The 17,940-nt window shown below is 37.8% G+C and overlaps 1 protein-coding gene across 3 annotated transcripts in view; it reads left to right on the top strand.

The window, feature by feature from the left end:
* The window catches only part of MBOAT2 (membrane bound glycerophospholipid O-acyltransferase 2), a 147,057-nt gene that overhangs the window by 13,694 nt on the left and 115,423 nt on the right, over positions 1-17,940 (top strand). Inside the window, exon 2 of one of the 3 annotated variants that reach the window (XM_017853479.1) lies at positions 5,248-5,392. The exons of the other annotated variants lie outside the window; for them this stretch is intronic. The gene's annotated coding sequence lies outside the window, so the exon portion shown is untranslated. The remainder of the gene's footprint in view (positions 1-5,247; positions 5,393-17,940) is intronic. 3 annotated transcript variants of the gene reach the window in all.

The raw sequence follows: 17,940 nt of genomic DNA, 5'->3' as shown, positions 1-17,940 counted from the left end.
GTTAAGGAAACTGCAGTGTAAAGAAGGGACAGCTTAGCTCATTCGGTATTTATTGATTGCCAGACTTTTTTCTAAGCCTCAAATTTCAGAGAGTAGAGGGTCGAGTTGGCAGGGTTGGATGATATAGCAAATGAAAAAACAAATGTGTTTCATATATTTAGATTATAGTGACTAAGATCATGGGTTCAGGAGTCAACCTCTATTCCAGTTTTGGTTCTGCAATGTAGCATCCCTTACAAGCTGTGTGAGTTTATCTGTGTGCACAGGAGTATAGTGTGTAATGAGTACTCTATAAATGGTAGCCATGTCTGCCATTGTACCTTTTGTGCAAACTGCTTGTGTGAAATAAAATTTTATCAGGTGGTGGTTATCTGGTTTGTACTTGAACACTTCTGCTGGTACAGAGCTTGCTCCCTTCGTTAGGGCAGCCAGTTTCATTTCTGGATAGTTGTAGTTGCTAGAGAGTTTGTCGTTTACGTGCGTGCAAACTTTCTGGAGTAACCCAGAAGTGGTAAGCCCATTTCTTCGTGGTCACCTTTCAGAGAATTGGACGCTTCCTATTCTTTTTTCACATGACTGGCTTATGAACAACTGCATATTTGTACATTAGGCGTCAGTAACCCTCAGTCTTCTGTGAAATCCATGGGCTTGTGATTGAACATTTCTAGCTCTCCTGGGATGATACAGCCCTGTATCTTGAAAGTTCACTTTCTAAGTGTTGTCCTCTCTAGAGTTTTGCAGTGTTGGTGTACTTATTTGAAGATATGTTTTTTTTCTCCATTATTTACTAAAATGTACTGAAAATAAAATGGCTAATTTATAATAAGCATGTTCTCATAAATTATCCTGTTGAGCCAATGATAGAACCCAGGAGGCATGCCCAGAATACCATTTCTTTTGACACAGTAGACTTATTTGACATTAGCTGGCTGATGGTGTGTCAGGAGTGAGAAAGGAGCATAACTGAAGGATGCAGGTGGCATGCTGGAAATGTGTTACCTAAAATTGCACTGAGATACGGGCTTATCAAACACATTTTTGGTCAAATGTCTCAATGATAGTGTTAAAATCAACGTTGAGTTAAAGCTGAATATCATCTACTCAAATCTCAAAGATTTCTTTGTCTTCGACTCCTGAAAATGATCAACAATGTCATCTAATCATTTCTGCAAACATTTGTTTCCCTCCGTAGATTCAAAACAATAGGAACTATTTTATTAAAACATTCTAAGACTTAATTTCAGGTTTGATTAGTGAGAACAATACATGTTTTAGATACTCCAGTTTTCTTTAACACTTTCCTTTTTTCTTCATATCCTTTATATATTTTATTGTGTATGGTTCATTATGGATATTATTATGTATGAGTTTAGGATTTTTTTCTCCTTGCAGTGTTCAGATGTCAGAGCTAATTGTTCTCCTGAATTCACAGATAGAGGTTTTCATGAAAAGGCTGTTTTCATTACTTGAATGAAACTAAATAACTCAAAATCAAATACAGCTCCTAAGGGTTATTTTGTTTAATGTTGGCACACTAAACAAGCTTGCAAATAATATATTGTGAAATAATTGAATCTCTTAATGACTTCTTTAAAAATTTGGCTCAAAGGATCTAATGTTCTAAAAGTTGTCATATAATGAGCCCTTTCTCAATACTCACATTAACTTATTTGTTTCCCTAGTCTCAGCTATAGTATTTTATTTTTGTAATAAATATTTAAACTGATACAATAGTAATATATGAATCATATAAAGTCATTTATTCTTTACACTCCAAGGTAACTGTAGAGTGTTTATACGTATTTGAAAGTTGATGTTCATATAGTAACAATAAATATGAATGACATGCATTGTTTGTATTTTTGATGTTACTTTGCTGATCAGAAATGATGGTAGTTTAGGCTGTCAGATGGTCACTGACCTCCACCAATTTAAGGATGCCACAAATGACCAGCAAGCAGACATGAGGCCAAGACCCAAACCAAAGCAAAATAGCAGGGATTTGGGCTTAACCACGGACAAAGCCAAAGTTCACTTCATCTATACCTTAAAAAGGGAGGTGAAATGAGGTACTTCATAATGTTTTTGCTGTTTGAAAGCTAATTCTTCTCTTATAACATGCAAATATATTTAACATTTTTGCATTTCTAATTTCATTTGTGTTTTCAGTAATACGTTACATACCCTAGTAGGGAACTGAATTTAGTTTGTATATTTCTCATCTGATTTAGAAAGTAATACATCTTTACCATATGAAACTTATAAAATAAAAAAGTATAAATAGAAAATTAAAAAATCACCCATTACCCTTTAGTCCAGAGACAACTTTTGTTAATATATTTATATTAGAGTATGTGTGTGTGTTGAAACAAAATTGGGCCTATACTGAACATAAAATTTTTGTAACCCAGCCACCAGGTTGTGAGGAATCCCAGGTTATATAAAGATGCCTTGTGTAGGTGTTTGATCTTACAGGCCCAGCTGAAGTCCAGATGACAGCCAGCATCCACTGTCTGACATGTGAGTGAGCAAGCCTTTAGATAATTCCAGTCTCTTATGCCAAATAGAGAAACAGTGAGGTATCCATGCTGAACCTTGTCCAAACTCCAGATTCTAGAGCAAAAGAAATGTGAGTGTTTTCAGCTGCCAAATTGAAGGGTACTTTTTAGGTCATCAGCGTTTTCATTTGGCAATCATATATATTTAAAAAATTTTAATTGAATCTAACTTAAATATGGTGAAATGTGTAGATGTTAATTGTGCAGTTTGACCAATTTTGACAAATGTGTACACTTGTGTAACTCATATCCTGTGTAACCCTAGTAAAGGTGAACATGGTAGGCCAGAGTGAGCAAGGTGTAAGTGTTCGATGATGAGTGGAAAAGACTGGGAGGACTTTGGTCATAATATAAATATGATAGGAAGCCATGAGATTTTTGAAAATATACTTTTAATTTTAAAATAGTTTCAAATTTGCAGAAAGTTGTGAAGATAGTACAGAGAGTTTCCACATACCCCATGTCCAGTTTTTCCTCTCGTTAACATGTTTCATTAGGATGGTCATTTGTCATAGCTGGTGAAACAATATTGATACATTATTGTTGACTAAACTCTATATGTTATTTGATAGATTTCTTTAGTTTTTACTTAAGGTTAAGGTCTGTATTAGTTAGCTTTCATAACAAAAACCATAGACTGCGTGGATTAAACAACAGAAATTTATTTTCTCACAGATCCAGAGGCTGGAAGTCTGAGATCCAGGTGCCAGCATGGTTGGGTTCTGGTGAGGGCTCTCTTCCTGCCTTGCAGATGGCCACCCCTGGGGGGTGTGCTCACATGCTCTTTTCTAGATGTGTTCTTGGTGAAAGAGAGAGCAAGCCGTCTGTGTCTCTTTTTATGACGGCACTAATCCAGTCAGGCCAGGGCCCTACCTATCCTCACAACCTCATCTAATCCAAATTAACTTCCAAAGGCCCTATCTCCAAATGCATCACATTGGGGGTGAGGACTTCAACATATGAATTTTGGGGGGAAACAGACGTTCAGTCTATAGAGTCCTTTTGTGTTCCTGGATCTTATGCAGGTTACTGTATTACCTTTTTTTCTTTCTTTTTTTTTTTTTTTTTTTAAAGACAGAATCTCGCCCTGTCACCCCCAGCCTAGAGTACAGTCATGTGATCATGGCTCACCACAGCCTTGACCTCTTGGGCTTAAGTGATTCTCCCACTTCAGCCTCCTGAGTAGCTGGGGCTACAGACTGCGTGCGTCACGAGGCACAAATAATGTTGTATTTTTTGTAGAGAGGGGATTTCACTATGTCGCCCAGGCTGGTCTTGCAAGTGATCAGCCTGCCTCAGCCTCCCAAAGTGCTGGGATTACATATGTGAGCCACCATGCCTGGCCCATATTACATTTAGTCGTTGTGTCTCCTTAGCTTCCTCCAGACTGTGGCAGTTTCTCAGACTTTACTTTTTTTTTTTTTTTTTTGGTGACCTTGTCAGCTTTGAGGATTACTGGTCATGGATTTTGTAGAATCTCTCCAGTGGGATTTATCGAATGTTTTTCTCATGAGTCTGTGCTTATTGGTGTTTGAGAGGAAGACTACAAAGATGAAGTGTTGTTTTCATCACATCATTCCAAGGCTGTGTACTTTCAGTGTGACTGATCACTCTTGATGTTAATTTGATTACCTGGCTGAGGCAGTGTCTGTCAGATTTCTCCACTGTAAAGTTTCTCTTTTTACTCCCACTTTCCGTATTGCACTCTTTGGAAGAAGCCATTCTGAGCAGCCTATGCATAGGGATAAACTGTGGATGCTTTGAATAGAGGAATTAGCTACTCTGGTTTACCTCTGAAGAAGCTCTCATTACTGTGTGGAGGGCAAGAGTTGAATCAGGGAGGGAAGTTGGCTTGTGATCACAGTAGTCTAGGCTGGGTGATGGTGGTTATGGTGGGTGTGGTGAAGAGTGGCCTCATTTGGGATATACTTGAAGGTAGAACTGATATGACTTACTGGTGGATTGAATGTGGTTATGAGAAAAAGAGAAGACTCAAGGATGACGCTTCCTAAGTTTTTGGCCGAAGCAGCTCGGACAGATAATTGTGGGGAGCTAGGGGAGAGGGTGGGGAGGACTGGAAGAGAAGTGGCTTTTGGAGCATGGGAAGGGGTGGATATGAAAGGTTTTCCTTTGGGCTGTGTAAAGTTTCAGATGCTTGTTAGACTTTGAGGTATAAACATGTAGACCATTGAAGATGTGAATCTGGAGTTCAGGTATAGATCAGGTCTCAATATTCTATTTGGGGGTCACACATTTTATCTTTAAAGAATTCCATGTATTTTCAGAATAAAAATTTAGTTTGGTAGAATAAAGAGCCTGTGGTAATTCGATTCGAATTATGAAAAAAATTTAAATCAAACTTTTTTTTTCCCCTAAAAGCATTGTGAAAAAAGGGTAAAATGTAGATGATTTACAATCAGCATCAGTGTGACCTGTCTGTGTCTGACCTAAGTCTCAGCTAATATATCCAGTTGAGCAGTGGAAGATTAAGAATTTGATTTGCATGTCTTAAAGCCGTTGAGAAAAGGAACTAGACATTTTAGTTTGTTTTTTTTTTTCCCTAAGGAACTATATGCATATATTTTGAGCCTTACATTTTTTTTTCTTAGAGGGAAACTAGTCAGGAGTGGGAGGCCTCTGAACAAGCTGCATTCTGTGTAACTGCCAGCTTTTCTTTTTCTTTATCCAGGAGAACACTGGCCTTCAGCGCCTCTTTCTGCTTCCCCTCGTTCAGACCAGTGGGGGCGACTGGTTTTCCTGTCTGACTCCTCCTGTTCTGGTAATGAAGATAGGGAGGCTGAAGGATTGATATTATTTGGCTCCCTATTTAGAAGGTAGTTATGTAAAATTAAATAAAATTTGGCCGATACCACTTATAACTTTAAGTTGTTGTAGAAATTGATTCATTATTATTCAGAAAAGATAATTTTAAGTTAATAATACTGGAAGAATTTATGGGTTTTTTTCTCTTCCCTTCCCTCCCCCCTAGTTCTTTATTTATTTTAGAGCTTTTGTACTAGTACATCCTCCCTTTTCTGGGGAGTTGATTTGAAAAATTAGATTTGCAAGAGAATGTATGCTTTTAGAGGATGATGACAGCCACTTGCACTGCAACTTAAGGAAAACCCTTTTCAGCTCCCTGCATGCTCTTTCTAGACCCCATCCCAGAGAGGGATGACTTCTGGAATATTGTGTTAATCATTTCCTTGCCTTCTTCGTAATGTTAACCACAAATGTTTATATGTATGTGGTAATAAACATGAAATTTACCATCTTAACCATCTTTAAGTGCACAGCTCAGTAGTGATAAGTATATTCACAGTGTTGAGCAGTAGATCCCCAGAACTTTTTCATCTTGCAGAATTGAAGTTGCATATTCATTAAGCAACTCCCTGTTTTCCCCATGTCCCAGCACCTGGCCTTTTGTTTTTATGAAGTTGACTGTTCTAGATACTTAGTGTAAGTGGAAACCTATAGTGTTTGTCTTTTTGTGACTGGTTTAATTTCACGTAGCATATGTTTTCAAGGTTCATTTGTATTTTCACATAGGAGGTATGTTATGGGACTTCATAAAAGCCAGAATTTCTTTCCTTTTAAAAGCTTAATAACATTCTATTCATAGTTCTTAATTTCCATGTGATTGAAATTATAACATTTTATTCATGATTTGTGATATTTTTGTACTTAGTTTAGGAAAGTCTTCTATATGCTGAGATCATAAAGATATCTTCCTATATTATCTTTTAAGAAATAATTTTATTTTAAAACAATATTAAACTCACAGAAAAGTTCCAAGTACAGTTTAGAGAACGTTTTCCTGAACATTTGAGAGTAAGTTGCTGACTCGTTGCCCCATCACTTCTGAATACATTTGTGAGATTTCCTACAAAAAAGGACATTCTTCTGTGTAATCTCAAAATGACCATCAAAATTAGGAAATTAATACATTTCTATAATCAAGTCTTCAGATTTTAAGTTTTACCAGTTATCACATAAAGTCCTTTTTAGCAACAGCATCCAGTTTAGAATCACAGGTTGCATTTAGTTCGCGTGTCTCTTTAGTCTCCTTAAGTCTGGAACACTCCCTTTATTGAATTGAGAAGTATTCCTTCTTCTGTTTTCTGGAAGGGATTGTGTAAAGCTGGTATTAATTCTTTTTTAAACATTTGATAGAATTCTCCAGTAAAACCATCTGGGCCTAGAGATGTTTTTTTCTAGGAGATTTTAAATTCCAAAGTGTTTCGTTAACAGTTACAGGGCTATTTAAATTATCTATTTCATATCGGGTGAGTTATAGTAGTTTGAGTATGGAATTGGTGCATTTCACCTAAGAAATTTCCATTTTAGCTAATCTGTGTGCAGTTTTATTCTTCCTTACTTTATATAGATATATTTGTAATGAAAACACAATATGTATTTATGAAAATAAATATGTATTTTACATCTGTATCATATACTTTTATATCTGTATCATGTAATTTGGATCAAGCTCTAGATGCAGTCAGGACCTCAGTGGCAGGCTGTATTCTGCACAGATGGGAGTCTCAGTGACCTGTAAAGTCTGTGCCTTTACACACTTCAGAATTTGCTACGCGTGAGTCTCTCTGACCGTGCATATAGTTGTCCTGTGGCTGTTCTGTACACACACCTCATTCTATTTCAATTTTTTTCCTTCAAAACTGTGATACAGTGAAAATCAGATTTGCTATGGTCCCTGCCCCCAGGTTGCTTAGAGTCTCTGAGGGGTTATGGAGAAGTAATTAGGAAATTGGGAATCAGAGTGGTTTGTGTTCTGATGAGGAAGGGACAGGTCCTTATGAGAACACAGAGAAGAGGTACATGTTTTATTCTCCTCTGCATCTCTAGCACCGGGTACAGTACCTGGCACATAGTAGGTTCTCACTAAATCTTTGTTGACTGAATGAATAAACTCAGAGGTGGGTTGATTGCATGGTCACTTTTGGGGAGATCTTACGTCTGAGCTAAGTTAGTGATATCCACTGGAGGTAGATGGATAGAGGGAATTCTCCCAGGTGGGTGCAATAGTACGCAGTGTCATAGAAGCAAAGAAAGCTTAGCAATCTAAACAGTTGTCTAGAGGTGACTATTTGCAAGTGAGGAGTGGTTTCCAAAAGTGATTACAGACAGAAGACTAAGAAGTTACTCTGACCAAAGTATATATTGGACAAGGTTAGCGAAGAACTGGAATTGATTTTTATGGATTAGCATTTTTGGTTCTGGCTGTTGTTTACCATTGTTAAATTTAGTTTCTAATATGCCTTAAGAATAACGCTTCCCAAATGAATGAGAAATATTTTTTTGTGAAGTGTGGTACAGCTTTCTTCAGGTCTTACCTACTCATCTTACTCAGACTATCTTTGCTCGAAAACAAACCTTTCCTATGCTGTAAATATGTCTGTGATAAATCATGAGTTGACTGCTCATACTGGTGGGTCATACATGAGCATTTTCATGTGCCAGATACTGTATTGAGACCCTGCCGTGGGTTACCTCATTTAATCTGGACAACAGCCTATCCGAGAGGAAACCAAACCTGGGTTCGCTCCCACTTTACAGAAGTAACTAAGGTGTGGGGAAGTTGAGTGGTGTGTACCCAGCGTCTCTTAGGTAAGCCCACTACTCGTGTTTGGATCTAAGTCTGTCTGTCTTCATTAACTATTGAGTTTTGTGTGCTCTTTCCAAGGTTTCATATGTCTTTTTATTTAAATAAAAAAGACCTGGGATTTAGTTTTGGGTACAGATCTTTAGAAAGTTCATCAGTTAAATAGGGAAATAGTTTGTAATGAAGTAACATATTAGGACACCCCTAAAGCAAATTACAGAAACCCACTTCAGTTAGCCAACATGGCTGGCTGGATGCAGATAGTCCAGCAATAAACACTGTGTTCTTCGTCTCTGTCTTCCCTCCTTTTTTCTTCCCTGTTTCCCCCTCCCTCCTTATCATACTGCCCCATTCCCTCTCTCATCCTGCTTTTCTTTGAGTGTTGGCCCATTCCCTCTTGTCATAGAAGCAGCTCATTTGAAACCAGCTCCACTTGTGATCCTGGGAAGGGAGATCATCCTCTTCTCTGAGGCTCTGGCAGAAATGCCCTAGGGAAGACTCTTGTTCCTGGGGCCTGGGGCTGTGACAGGACTTTGTGAAATTACATGGAATGGGGCTGTTGGGGGTGACAGAATATCCTTATTTCATCTTGATAAGACATATTCGATGGCTGAAAGCTATAATTATTATGTAAAGATAATGCACAGTATATTTTAATAGGTTTATCAAGATATAATTCATGTACCATACAACTCGCCCATTTAAAGTGTACAATTCAATGGTTTTAATGTACTCAGTTGTGCAACTATCACTGCTGTCTAACCTGGAACATTTTCATCACTAAAATAAACCTTATAGCATTAGCAGTCACTCCCCATTTCCCCAAACCCCTCAGCCCTAAGCAACCGCTCATCTACTTTCAGTCTCTATAGGTTTGCCAGTTTCATGTAAGTGGAATCATACAATATGTGGTCTTTTGTGTCTGGCTTCCTTCATTATCATGATGTTTTCAAGGTTTATCTTTGCATATCAGTGTGCATTTCGTATTGCCAAATAATACTTCATTATATAGATATACCACATTTTATCTATCTGTTGATGGACATTTAGGATGTTTTCACATTTTGGCTATTATGAATAATGCTGCTGTGAACATTTTTGTAGAAGTTTTTGTGTAGATTTAAGTTTTCAGTTCTCTCATGTATATACCTAGGAGTGGAACTGCTGGATCATATGATAACCGTGTCTCACATTTTGAGGAACTGTTTTCCAAAGTGGCTGTACTATTTTATATTCCCATCAGTGGTGTGTGAGAGTTCAGTTTCTCTACATTCTTGTCAAGGCTTACGATCTTTTTGATTTTGGCCTCTTGGTGCATGTGAAGTGGTATAATTTATAATATTTTATGAAAAGGTTGTTTTGTGTTTTAAACACTTGCCTGTTTACTTGTTTTTTTGTTTGTTTGTTTGCCTTGTATTGGAGCTCTCCCAGTTGTCTCCCTGAACCTTTTCCACCTCAGTCCAGGTGGCCAGGTAGGCAGACCATGTCACTCAAAGGATCAGAAGTGCATGTTTGCTTGTTTTTCTTTTTCTTTATAAACTTCATAATCTACAAGTACAGATAGGGATTATTCTTATTTTCATATTAAGAAACTGTGACGTAAAGAGGTTGTAAATGCCAGAGGTTATTTGGTCAGGGCTGAAACAAGGGTTTGTCGTTAGGGTTGATTGGGTGGTGTTGAGTTGCTTGCCTCAGATCTGCTGTTGTCCGCCTGCTGTGATGTGATAGGTGCATTCCTGTGGCACATATTCCCACTGTGTTCACTGTGTTATATGTAGTTCCCACACCCTAGTTGCATCTCTACTGCTTTTTTTCTTAGAAATGTGAGGGCAAGAGTAATGTTTTAGGAATAATCTTTATTAAATTGTTCACAAACTTGACTACTTTAATTTTCATTAGTATAAATTACTTGCAGCACACCAGAACTGAACCACTTTTCTATGATTCACAATTGGTGCCTTTGACTACTTAATTATGATGACCTTTATCAGCTGTGTAGGGCTGTTTACCATTCACCTTGGGGTTGGTGTAAAATGTGATATTCTGACAGTCCATAGTCTGGGATGCACAGATGGTTTTCCATCTGTGGCTTTCTCCCTGGCCCTAAAGAGGCTCTATTGTTAGCCGTATTAGTAGTGGAGTCTGCGTTTCAGGACTCCATGTTGAGTCTTGCATTGTCAGCACAACATGAAAGAATCTACGTTGATCACACCTTACGCAAGAATCTATGTTGATCTCTTGCCATCGATTTGCCACATGCCACTGTGTAGTTTGGAAGTCAAAAACTTGTGATTTAGAATGCTGTTTAGCTCATGCTTAATATTATAATGGCATCAAGCAGTAGCAAGAAGAGATTACACGTATTGGCTGCACCCCCTAAATTTGGAATAATACAGTGATCTGCATGAGATAAAAGGAAACATGAGCTTGCAAGTATCTTAACACATACTTGTTAAGCTGATAATGTGCTGGGACTAGGTGCTGGGGGATACAATAAACAAAACAGATAAAAATCCCTGTCCTTATAAAATGGACATCCCAGTGATTAATTTAATGATTTCCTAGAAGATCAATTCATCATATGTGACATTCAGGCAAAATAATCTATTGCGGTTTTTTTTTGGTAGCAGTTTCTGGAAACTTTAAAATTCTAAAAAAGAAAAATAAAAAATTAAAAATGCCTAAATTGATTCATTTAGATAGTGTATTATGTAAGTGATTATTGGTTAAATATCCCAAAGGCAAGATACCGCAGATCCCAATCTATCCATTAAAAGTTAGTACTTTTTGTATTGACCTGATCCTTCTTGAAGAGTGTACTATTTTAGTGGGAAGCAGTATAATTTCAAAATCACATCATCATATCCGTAAGTTGATAAGTTGATATTGTATCTAATGGAAATCTGATGATAATGAGGCAGGCCAGTAGAGGAGTTTTTTTTGTTTTATAGAAGCATAATTTGAAGATGTGTAAAATTAGCACTCTGGAAATTGATCTTTATTTTTAAATATTAGATAGGTAGTGTGCTGATGTTGTAAAAAAGGTTTGAGGAAAGGACATCTCACACATGAGTGTGGAAACCCAATCATCACACTTAGGAATTAAAAAAGGGTCAAATAGATGTCCGCTCCCCCGCCCCCCTTTTTTTTTAAAGATGAGTGCTTTTTTAATTTTTATTTTACTTTAAGTTCTGGGATGCAAGTGTAGAATGTGCAGGTTTGTTACATAGGTATATGTGTGCCATGGTAGTTTGCTGCACCTGTCAACCCATCATTTAGGTTTTAGGCCCCAATGCATTAGCTATTTGTCCTAATGCTCTCTCTCCCCTCACTCCCCACCCCCTGACTGGCCCCAGTGTGTGTTGTTCCCCTCCCTGTGTCTGTGTGTTCTCATTGCTCAACTCAGGTGGATGGATGCCTTTTACCCCGTAGTACCTAGGCACTTGGAGAGGAATGCTTTCAAGTTCAATTAGGAAAGGATCACAATTCTTATTTGGGCTAATGTTTCTGATAGTCATAGCAGGAATGAATGAGTGAATAGATAAATTTTATTAGCATAAATAAATGAATGAGTGAATAAATTTTGTCTAAGTTTTTAAGATAAATTAGTAAATTTACTTATTATTATAAATAAGTAATTGTTTACAAGGTAATTTTAGATGATGAAAAATACTGTAAAGTCAGTAACATGGGGTCCATGACAAGTGATTGGGGATGCTTCTTTAGATTGTAAGGTCTGTGAAGCTTTGGGAGATGTTATGTGAGTTGTGAATGGTGAAACATCTGTGTGCACTCCAGGTGTGGTGGTGGGGAAGTGTCAGCTTTGGGTTGGAAGTGAGTTGAGTGTGTTGGAGATGGTCAATATGTTGGAATATAGCCAGTGAAACAGTGTGAGATGAGGCTGGAGAGGTGGAAGGGGCCTTGGTCTTTTAGGGCAGAATAAGGAGTGGAGGTTTTGTTTTAATCATGGCAGTCTGTAGAGTGTTTTAGGTCTGGGGATTGGTGGCCTCGTGTCTGTGGCTTCTGTGTAGGGACTGACTGGTAGAGTCAGGAGAGAAAATGGGGACCTTAAAGAGCTGTTGTCCAGACAAGAAGCTATCGCAGCCGTGGAGACAGAGCCCGGCCCAGCTTTGTGATGTGCTTTGAAGACAGAGCTAAGAAACATAAGCGTGGATTCCTTGTGGAAGGCAGGTGATGAGGAGTCAGGGGTTGATTGCTAGGTGTTGGTCGAAGTGTGATGGTGCAGTTACTGAGATGGGTCAACTTGGAGGAGAGGTTGGTGGTGAGGGAAATCAGCAGCTCCATTTTGGCCACAATAAATTTTAGATACTTATTAGATATTCAAGTGAGGTGGTTTAATGGGCAGTCGAATAAATATCTGAAGTTCAGCGGAGAGGTCAAGACTAAAATGACAGAGAAAGGTGTCTGCAACGTAGAGCTCAGTTCAGAGCCATAGGACTAGACAAACTCCCCATTAGGGAGTGGGCTCTGCAGTTTACTTCCTTAAATTGAGAAAGTTGGATGCGATGGTCTTTAAGGTCCCTTTTTTCCCCCCCAAAATTAGATATTCATTGAGTTCTAGGAGCCTTTGTGAGAAACTTGAAGTGATGAGAATTTTCTCTAAAATGTTCTAGCTTCTTTTAAGCCATGGAAAGGATGAATGGGGAAGAAACATAGACATTTCAGTATTCCACATCTGTATTCATTCCACAATTGCTTGTCCACGAAGTGTGATATGTAACTTCAATGAAATACCCTTCTGAGAGGGAAAGTAATATCAATCACATTGCAAGGTTTTCAGTTGAACCCAGTGGTGGTCAATGTGAACTTATTTTTGTTAGAAAAAATTTAAACAGCTTCATTGAGGTATAAGTGACACCCAAGCTGTACATACTACAAGTGTAAAATTTGGTGTTCTGACATAGGTATCCACCCATAAGGCTGTCACCACAATAAAGGTGATAGACATATCTGACACCCAACAGTTTCCTTGTGCCCTTCAGTACTGTCTTGTGCCCTTCAGTACTGTCTCCCTCCTGCCTCTCCCTGGCCTCTATCCCCAGGCAACCACTGATAAGCTTTTTGTCACTATAGATTAGTTTGGGTTTTCTAGAAATTCATATAAATAGAATCATGCAGTAGGCACTCTTCTCTTCTTCTGGCTTCTTTGACTCCACATAATTATTTTGAGATTCATCCATGCTGTTGTGTGTGTCAATAGTTCTTTCCTTTTTATTGCTAAGTAAGTCATATCCTATTGCATGGCTATACCAGATTCACTTGTGCAGTCATTGTGAAGTTAGACTACTTTCTTTTTCCCTTCAGCAGGTCTTCTGATTTGCTGGTATTATTTGTAACCACCTAAGAGATTAAACGTGTAAATGTGCACACACACAGAGACACGCTCCGAACTTGCTTTATGGAAGGGCTTCCTTGTTCTTGTATTCATCCCCCTTCTTCCTGTTCAGGGATGGGCTGCTTGGCTTTTCATTTGTCAGAGCAAGCTTGACAGTGTTTGGAGAGGAAGCAGGCCCATCCTTTCTGTGCATCTGTGTTCTGCGTGATGTTTGGGATGTGTGTATGTTTTTGAGCCTTACTTATTTTTTATCTGGCTTGTATTTATTTCAGTAGGTCGCCTACTGAAGCTTCATAGTTTAACCCTTCCTTAGGCTTCATTCCACTTGTGGATGCAGTTAATCTAGTACCTTTTAATTTCATAGGAAGTGTAAATAAATTCCTTCTCAGTTCATTGGAATTTTTTATAGTTGGTTAAGACAGAGATCAAAATGAGACAAGCACTCATTAGCCTGGTAGGTAGGTGCCTACCTTTAATCTCTGTGGTGCTTTGATTAAATCACTCGCTTTCTGCTTCTGTTTTGGTGCATTTGGAAAAACTCACCGCTTTTTGGTTTGTATGGATGATCTGAGAATATATTTAGGGATTTGTGAGTTAATCAACCTTTGGGAGTCTGGCTGTTTTTAACAACGTCAGCTTTAGCGTGGAGTTTATGGATGTCTGGGCTGTAGATTGGCAGTTCTCTGTGCTGTTGTCTGGGGAGGAAGAGGAGAGGATGTTGTGTCTGATGTACAGGCTTGTCCTGGCAGAACAGGGCTTCTTGCTGGCTGAACCCAGTGTGTTTGGTGTGTGTTTGGTGTAGGTGGGATTAGAATGGGCAGTGGCCATATAATTCAGGAGATAAGAAGTAGTCTTGAGAGAGGCATGCCAAATAAATCCCTCTACTTTGTGTTCTCATGATGCTGTTTCTCTGCCTAACATAAGACTTAGTGGCCATCATTTTTTTTGTATTATTCATTCAATTGTCTTCTTTTACTGGCCTGTAAGTTTTGTGAGTACAGGGAAAACCATGGCTGTGTTGTCTGTCCATCCATTGTACCTATACAAGAAGTGTTTACAGAATGTTATTAGAATGTATCCTTATGCTTCTTGTATTTATTTTACATTTGTGGTTATAAAGTTTCTAGTTGTAGCAATTAATGTTAAGAGTTTTAAGCCCTTTAGGAACGATGGAAGATAAATGTGAGCTGTTTTATTAGTCTGCTCTCCTTGGTTTTAAGCAAACTCTGGAGGCATGATTCTGGCCCCACCCCTCACCCCATTTTCCTTTCAGTGAATGAAAGGCACAGATGGAGCCAGGCCTTCCACTCAGGGATTGGTAGGAATGCATAGATGAATACAATTTGTTCCCAAGCCATCAGAAGCCCACAGTCAAAAAGGAAAGTCAGACTCACAGGCCAGTAAGTTACGGTTTAATATAAGCACGTACAGAAATTAAAAGTATTTTGGGATCCCAAAAAATATGAATAAAGGTTCTACTTTCTAGGTTGAAGAGGTGGGTAGAAGTGACCCCATTAAGTAAAACAGGAGATCCAGCAGGAAACGAGGCAGATTTGGTAAGATGGTGACATTGGTCAGGTACAAGTATAGTAAATAATTCAGTTTTGGGATGTTTTCAGTTTGAATTTTGTGCAGTGTTGTTCTTTTTAGGTAATCTGTAGATTTTTGTGTTGGTTTATAAAAAACGCTTTCCCCAGTTGGTAGCTTTGAATTCGTCTTCGTTATTTATGAGGAGGCTATACTTTTTGGATTAGATATTCCCCGTTACCTTACCAAAGTTGGCTCTAAGTAGTTGAACCAACTGTCTGCTTACGTTATGCTTGGAAAAATTGTTTTTTCTATGGCAGTGACCTAGAAATGTTTGAAAATGCTTGCATCCTTTGGGGTGTGGTTGCCATTGCATAAAATGTACTGGGATGAAACTAGCAGATTCAGTATAGGGAGATGAGGTAGTTACTATCTTAAATTCTGGTGCTCAGTTTCTTGTTGGGAAATTTGAAAACAAGCATGTATTATTTTAAAAAATCATCTATTTGGGAGTAGATAATAAATGCCCATGTTGCAAAATATCAAGGGAGATGGGTACGTAATGAAAAATAAGTCTCCCTTTTACCCCATCCTCTGGATTCCCAGGTGCCTTTCCCCTTCAGTGTGTCTCATATACATGGCAAAGTCCACAGGCGAAAAGCAAGTATCTTTGTTGTATCCCTTTTTAAGAGTGAGGAAGATTTTCCCAATAATCCCTAGCCATATTTCTCATTGAACAGAATTGCAGCACAGTTACAGTCCCAGATTTAGTTGTTGGTGATGATTGGTTGAGACCAGTGACTGTTCATCCCATGAGACTAGGGAAGAGTCTAGCTTTTCTTAAAACACATGGCTGCCTGGTCTGCTTACTGAACAAAATCTGGTTTCTCTTAGCAGGGAAAAAGATTACTGCTATGGGTTATCTAAAAGATCGTTACATCTTAGTGCTTAGTACTTGGTACAGGGCTACCTCATGCTTTGTAATGGCTAGAGAACATTCATTCCGTTCACTTCATGTACATGCTTTAGTAGTCTCTGTCTTTTCCAGTTTTTCTATTATCACCATGCTGCAGTACATGTTTATAAATGTAAATACATCATCTTCTCTATTTCCAAATTGTTCCCTATTAACATTATATCAGCATATATTAAATACTTCCACCAACAGTGTTCAGTGTGCCTGTTTCCTTATACACTTGGCACTGCAGAGTACTGCTGAAGTCCATCTGATAGGTGAAAATGTTATTTTACTCTTATTTTAATTTCCGTTTCTCTTATTATAGGGTTTGGGCATCTTTTCTTATGAATGAATCATTGGTGAATCTTTTTCTGAGACCTGACTGTGCCTATGCTCTGCCTACTTTTCTATTAGGTGGTTACTGTTTTTATTATTGATATGTAGGAGCTTTAGATAGATTAAAGAAATCAGCTCTTGGTGATATGACTTAGGTTACGGCTTTTAAGTTTGTTGTTTGTCCTTTGACTTTGCTTATGGTGTTTTGCCATGAAGGAATTTTTTATATTTATGTGATGAAATTGTATCTAATTTTTTATTGCTTCCATAGTTTGTGTTATACTCAAAATATTTCAGATATTACCTTTATCATGTTCTGAATACCCAGTATGCGTTTGGATCTATCACTGGAATTCTAGTTATGTTTCACTGATCTGTCTGTTCATCTGTTCATCATTCTAGGTTTTAAAAAATGTGTTCTAGTCTCTGAAAGGAAAGTCATAAATTTTCTGGCTATCTCACATGATTATATTTCTATATTAGTTTTAAAATCAAGTTTTCTTTTTTCAAAATCCTATTGATATTTTTATTGTATGGACTTAATGATTAACATAGAGAGAAAGTAACATCTTTATGATTCTGAGTCTTCCATCCAATTTTGCATTTCCATTTATTCGAGTGAAGCTCTTTGAGCAGGGTATCTGCTTTGGACAGTTATGTGAACCTCTGTTTCATTAGAGCCATTACATATTTTTTGTGTCTATTTATTTCAGTACATAGTGTTACTATTAATAATAAGGTTTAACAAAAAACTAAAAGTCAGTATCTGTGTAACCACCCTGGGCAAAAAGTAGAAATATTCAGCCCACAGAAGCCCCTTGTTGTCTGTCACTGTTATAACCTGTTCTCTCCCTTCATAGGTAAACACTTTAGTGACTTCAGCGATAGTCATTTTCATCTTCTTCTTTATAGTTTTATCAATTATGGAGGCATTCCCAGGCAATATGGTTTATTGCTTGCTGTTTGGAACTTTTTGTGAAATACATTTGTATGTTGTATATATTCCTCTGAATTGACTTGAGATGTATGGTTTCTTCTAGAACTTAGTTTCTTCATCTTCATTGTTTTGTGTAATTTCCTATTGTACAGATAAATCAGAATATACGCAGCCATTTTGCTGTTAAAGGTTTTATTTTTCCTTAGCATTTGGCTATTATGAGCAACATTGTATTGAACATTCTTGTACATGCCTCTCCTAGTCCCCATGTTAGACACATGGGTATTGAGTGCTCTGTCACGGATAGGACTATTTTCAATCCTGTAAGAAAATACTGAATTTTTTTTCTAAAGCACTTGTTGACCATGTATGAGAAATCCCATTGCTCTACATTGTATTTGGTATTGTGAGACTAAACTTTTGGCAATCTGGTAGGCGTATAACGGTGTCTTATTTGGCTTTGTTTTATCTCATAAAGATGTAAAAAAATGGTTCTTTCCTTTGCCTTTGGGCCCTGTCATCTCTACTTAACTTTGAAGTTGGTTTGTGGCTGGGAGGTTGGTTGATGAGGACACTTACTTTCCAAACATAGCTGCACATAAGTTTTGCCTGGGAAATTAAAAAAAAAAAAAAAAAAAAAAAAAA

Source organism: Rhinopithecus bieti, unplaced genomic scaffold, assembly GCF_001698545.2.
Source record: "Rhinopithecus bieti isolate Rb0 unplaced genomic scaffold, ASM169854v2 scaffold_1530, whole genome shotgun sequence".
NCBI classification, from domain to species: Eukaryota; Metazoa; Chordata; class Mammalia; order Primates; family Cercopithecidae; genus Rhinopithecus; species Rhinopithecus bieti.
This window is presented reverse-complemented; position numbering and strand designations above follow the sequence as displayed.